At 42.9% G+C, this 5,853-nt stretch overlaps 1 pseudogene; it reads right to left on the bottom strand.

Moving 5' to 3' along the window:
• Nucleotides 1-2,048: 2,048 nt before the first annotated feature.
• On the bottom strand, nucleotides 2,049-5,572 carry LOC105742598 (annotated as a pseudogene).
• Nucleotides 5,573-5,853: the final 281 nt, after the last annotated feature.

Genomic DNA, 5,853 nt, shown 5'->3' with positions numbered 1-5,853 from the left:
CCCAGACTCGGTTACTGGCTCAGTGTGCACAGGGGTGGGGCCAGCTTGGCATGCAGTAGCAGGAATCAAACCTCAGTCCTTGCGTTTGCCTAAGCAGGCACCTAGTCTGCTGAACTATCTCACCATCCCAATGAGACAGTAATTTTAAAACATCCTTATTAATTACATGGTTATTAATTTGATGATTTATAACTTTGAATATTTGATTAATTGCCTACATGACTCTGATGTCTTGGACATACACCAGCACAATCTCAGAAGACTTAAAAATTGAGTTTTGAAAAATACTGAAACTCTAACGTTTACATGGAAAAATGGTAAAATAATCACCGTAGGTGTGGCATTGTGCATACTGTTTATTGCTAGTCAGCCCATGCTTGTTTTTTATTCTACTTTTTGTAGCTACAAGATTGAAAACTCCAAGACTCCTCTGTCCACTGGAGTTGGTTCATCTGCTTGCTGGAGACATCCTGTGCATAAGGTCAGAGGAGATCCTCGGCCACTTCAGTCACTGGACAAACAGCATTCGTGATAGGTCCAGGTCCAGCATGAAGCCGGTCCCGGAAGATGGCGAGTTTCTGCTGCAGTAGCAGAAACTACTGTCAGGGCTTTGGCAGGCTCAGGATGAGTGGCAGCTCTGAGGCCCTGGGCAACGTCACCACCTCACTTGCCTCCATTAGGTGCTTCAGAATATTTGCAGCTGTTTCTTCTTCAAATTCCACCTCAGCATTTCTGTTACCAATCAGTGGCTTTGAAAGTATTCTGTTTTCCTGCCTCGAAACTCATTTTCAGGTAATAGGACTTTTAGATAAGGGCCTTGGTTAGAATGAGGTTGACTGAATCAGGTTAGGAAAACAGAAAAACATTTTCAGAAGTTTGGCAGGTAGCACTGAGGGCCGCTAAAGCTAGGCTTGTCAAGAATTCCTTCTGGGAATGGATTCTTCTCACTCTGGCCCAGCTTAAGGTAAGCTCATTTCATGGAGGCAGCTTCTGCTTCTTACAGTGCCTGTCTTCCTTTTGCTTCCTTTCCTGTTCGATACTGGTCCTTTCACCCGCTGAGGCTGTACACTGAGACTTCTGACCAGCTGGCAGCATGCAATGAAACAACACAGAGAAAATACTGTAGTTTATCAGTTTCTTAATATAGCAAGGGCATCCAATGTTGGCTATCTCGCAAAAAATTTGCTTCCCAAGCATTGCATCTTTAATGTGGAATTAACCCTTTTCCCTGTAAAGGCACATGAGGCATCTGTAGATATTTTTCACCTGATGTTTGCTACTTCAGTGGCTGCCGCAGTACTGTGTTAGCAGAACTCGAGTTTGGGTTCACCCAGGTAAGCTAAGAGCGATGGGATTACTTCTGTGTGGGTAGCTCTCTGATGCCCCAGGGAAAACCAGAAAGGTGCCTCTGGTATCCTTCTCTTAGTCATTTATTCACTTTTCCATTTCAACCAACACTTATTGATTATTACCTGTAGCTGTTACATAAGTGTTATGAAGATAGTAAGATGAAAACAAAACAAGTTGCATATTCTACCAGTCAAAGACTCAGCTGCCCTGTCACATAGAACTCTAGGAGAAGGGAAGGTGATTTAGGCCTCAGTTTCCTCACCAATGTGTAGCAAAAGGCATGGTACACATGGCAACAAGCCTGGCCTTTCCCCTTGAATTGTTGGAAGCAGAACATTTTATGTCCTTTTACCCCACAATCCCTCCCTGTAGCATGGCCTAGTGGGCTGTGGGGTTCATACAATTCCTTCCTTTCTCTCCCTTGGGTCTGGAGTTTCTAGATGCTGCTGCTGCTGCCGCCGCGACCTCCTCCTCCGACTCCTCCTTCTCCTCCTCCTCCTCCTCCTCTTCTTTCTTCTTTCTTCTTTCTTCTTTCTTCTTTCTTCTTTCTTCTTTCTTCTTTCTTCTTTCTTCCTTCTTTCTTCTTCTTTCTTCCTTCCTCCTTCCTCCTCCTTCTCCTTCTCCTCCTTCTCCTTCTTCTCATGCTCTGTTATCTTTAATTAAACAGAGACTTCTGTAACATGTCATAAGAGGCCATTTCACCCACTGCTCTGTTTGGCTGCCCGCCTCTTATCTCTCTCTTCAGCAATGATGAGGTGGATTCCTTTTCCTCGTGGAAGAGAAATCTACAGCTTGCTGTCTTTGCCAATAACAAAGATGTTGGAGAGCTGGGTGGCAAAGCTGCTGCCATTTGCCTCTTTCACACAAACCACATCAAAAGAGCCAGGATGCTTCTCTCTGTTGGTGATCACCCCAGTTCTTCCCAAGTTAGCACCTCTGGTCACCATACACAAGTTACCAGTGTTGAACTTGATGAAATTGGTGATCTTGCCAGATGCCAAATAAACCAGGATGGTATCATTGACCTTGATGAGGGGCTCAGAGTAGTGAATGGTGTGAGCATCGTGAGTCACCAGATGAGGGATCGCTTCTGTGCCCACAAAGATCTTCCTCGCTTTGCACAACTTGTACTTGGCTTCCTCAGGTGTAATCTGAAGAATAGCAAAGCGACCCTTGGTATCGTAAATCAAATGGAAATGCTCTCCTGTCTCGTCAATGCTGGTGACATCCGTAAAGCCAGCAGGATAGGTTATATCAGTTCAGACTTTCCTGTAGATCTTAATGAAGCACTGCATGCAAATCTTCTTTACTTCATCTCCTGTCAGAGTATACAGGAGCATGCTCCTCAGGAAGATGATGAGAGGCAGATATTCTCTCAGCTTATGGGCACCGGTGGATGGACGAAGAGCAGACACACTGGTCAGTTTATCCAGCATCCAATGCTTTGGAGCTGCTACTTGCTTCAGATGCTTCTTGGGACCATGAGCCGTGCCTGAGCTCTAGCCAACCTCACCATCCTCACTCCTGGCCATGCGGCTCCTAGCATGGCACCCTAGCTCCTCCACTTCACATGCAGCCTCCAGAAGCTTCTTTGCATCTTTCAGATCCACAGCTTTCCCCCTGAGCTTTCAGATATATTTTGCATTTTCAGCATATTTAGGATTATACACATTTCTGTTTAATTTTTGAACCCAAAGACCAGAGTACTTGGAATGTGAACCTCACTTCCATGGCTTCAGTATTATTCCTGTCTGTAGTAATGAAGTTTCTCACAAATCTGTGAACAAATTCTCTTTATTAATACAGATATTTTGCATGAAAACCAGTTTGACATAAGCTACTGCTTAACAGTTAGAGAATCTTTTTCTTTCTTTCTTTCTTTTTTTTTTTGCAGTACCAGGGATCGAACTTAGGACCTTGCATTTGCAAGGCAAGCACTTATGCTTCTGAGCTATCTCCTTGGCCCCTAGTTAGAGAATCTTTATAAAAATTCATCTCATGTGTCCCAGTTTAAAGCAAAGACCAATGTAACCATTATGTCTGGTATTGGTAAACTCAACTCTCAGCCTTACCAACGAACTTTAGCACATTCTTGGGTTTAATATGAGATTGCCATATAAATACATGAAAAAATATTCAATAGCACTGGTCATTGGAGAAATGCAAATTAAAACAACATTGAGATATCATCTCACCCCAGGAAGAATGGTTGTCATAAAGAAATCAACTAATAACTAATGCTGGAGAGGCTGAGGGGAAAAATGAACCCTTCTCCACTGTTGGTGAGAGTGCAGACTGGTACAACCACTACGGAAATCAGTGTGGAGAGTCCTTAAAATGCTAGGATTGGAGGTCCCATTCAACTCAGCTATTCTCTTTCTGGGTATTTTTTCAAAAGAACTGAAAACATCATACCACAGTGATATATGTGCACCCATGTTTATAGCAGTACAATTTGTCATAACCAAATCTTAGAAACAACCAAAATGCCCATCACCTCAGGAATGGATGAAAAATATGTGGTATTTTTTATATAATGATTAGTACTCAGCTGTAGAGAAAGACATACTTGAGGCCTTTATAGGTGAGTGGATACAACTAGAGGCTATACTCATAAGTGAAATAAATCAGATCCACATGTGTAAACATCATATTGTCTCCCAAGTGTAAAACCTGAAAGAATAAAATCTGAAAGGTATAATAGATATAATAAAACAGAAAGAAACTGAACAGAAGGAATTAACAATGAAGATAAGAGAAAGGAGAAAAGAGAAGAAAAAGGAAGGGGGAAAATCATGCAAGCATAGATACAGGATGGCTGCGATGATTGCAGTACTAATTTCCACCAGTTTTTTGAAAGCAGCAGCTAATGTTGAAAATTTTCGCTTTGACTAACTCTATATGCTAACATCTGTAATCTGAGCAACTACATCAAAGACAGCAATGTGCAATACAAAAACTGTGCTTGAATTTTCTCATTCTTCTAAGTGTGTACAATTTCTAATGTCTTATCCAGTTGTTATTATTTGATTTTTTAAATAAATTAAAAACTAAATAGGAAAAGGGACAAGAAAAAAACTAAGATTTATTGGAAGGAAGAGTTAATGTTTAACTATTTGACCAATCTTGCATATCTAGAAACCTGAGCAACAGATTTGTCTATAAAAATACATAACATAAGGGCTGGCCTGATACCTCAGCAGACTAAAGCACCTACTTAGGCAGAGTGCAGCGGCCAGGAGTTTGATCCCTGGGCCTGCCATGCTGGCCCTGCCCGTGGGGCCTGCTGAGATGGCAATTGAGATTGTGCGTGGTGGCATGTGCCTGTAATCCCAGCACTTGGGAAGCTGTAAACAGGAGGATCACTATGAGTCTGCTTTACATAGTGAGACCCTATAGACCCCATAGACTCTGTCCTAAACACAAATATATATATATATATATATATATATATATATATATATATATATCTCCAGTGTTAATTTTCTATTCTTCTTTTGAAATTCTATACCATATGTATTGTATGTTGCTGTTTCTATCCTTGTTTTTGTTATTTGTTTTTGCTCTTTAAAATAAAATAGAATAACATAAAAATAAAATATAGGATTGCCAAACAGGACGTAGGTAGCTGTCAGTGGCAGTGACAAGATGATTGCTGTATATATTCAAAGCTTTCCTACACAGTCTTTAAAGTCTTTAAAAGAGTGAAGTAAAGTCCAACTGCTTCTGGGACTAGTTAGAGGACAGCATTTGTTTTCATTAAAATGAATGACCCTCCTATAATATGGGCCATGGTTATGAGTGTTTGAAGGTGTTACGTCACTGTAATTTCCTCAAATCACCACGTCCCTGTGTGTTGGTTTGTGCATTCAGGTGCTTGCTCACAGATACAGTGCTCCTGAAAGCAGTGTCTGAGAAGAAGCTTGTAATCTGGGTGTATGTGAAACCTTGGCTTGGATGTGACCATCTGTGCCACTCAATGGCTTCCTGTTGTTGCTATCAAACCCCCACAAGCAGATCCCTGAGGGGAGGCCACACGGGGGGAGACGACTTGCTGACGTGGCTCTGTTGTGCGTGGCTGGGCTTAGTGCCCCTGGAACCTTCTCATGTCAGCCCAGGGGAGCATCCTAGGAATGGTCTGCGTCAGGGATGATGGGAGAAGCAACTGTTCCTTCCTGACCACATGGGGTGGTGTTGCCTCCGGGGCAACTTGGCCCGACATCGCCCGGGAACTGGTGGGCACCCAAGGCCCACCCCTGGAGCTCATTGGTGGAGAGGCCTTGTCAGCCTGAGCAGGTGGAGCCCCTGAGGAGCTGTCCCCTGGCCTTGGCAGGACTGGGCTGAGGCGGCTGCATAGTCCCACCAGGGAGCACGGCGCTCCACACGTGCAGGACCAGTGAATACAACCAATAGGACAGAAATTATTCATAAGGAAAATAGTCCTACTTGAAGATGATATGCCATCCTTGGCTGCTAATCTCTGTATTTCCACAGTTGATACCA

The sequence above is a fragment of the Octodon degus genome, unplaced genomic scaffold (assembly GCF_000260255.1).
Source record: "Octodon degus isolate 3935 unplaced genomic scaffold, OctDeg1.0 scaffold00061, whole genome shotgun sequence".
Lineage (NCBI taxonomy): Eukaryota > Metazoa > Chordata > Mammalia > Rodentia > Octodontidae > Octodon > Octodon degus.
The sequence above is the reverse complement of the archived record's forward strand: the minus strand, read 5'-3'. Positions and strand labels throughout refer to the sequence as shown.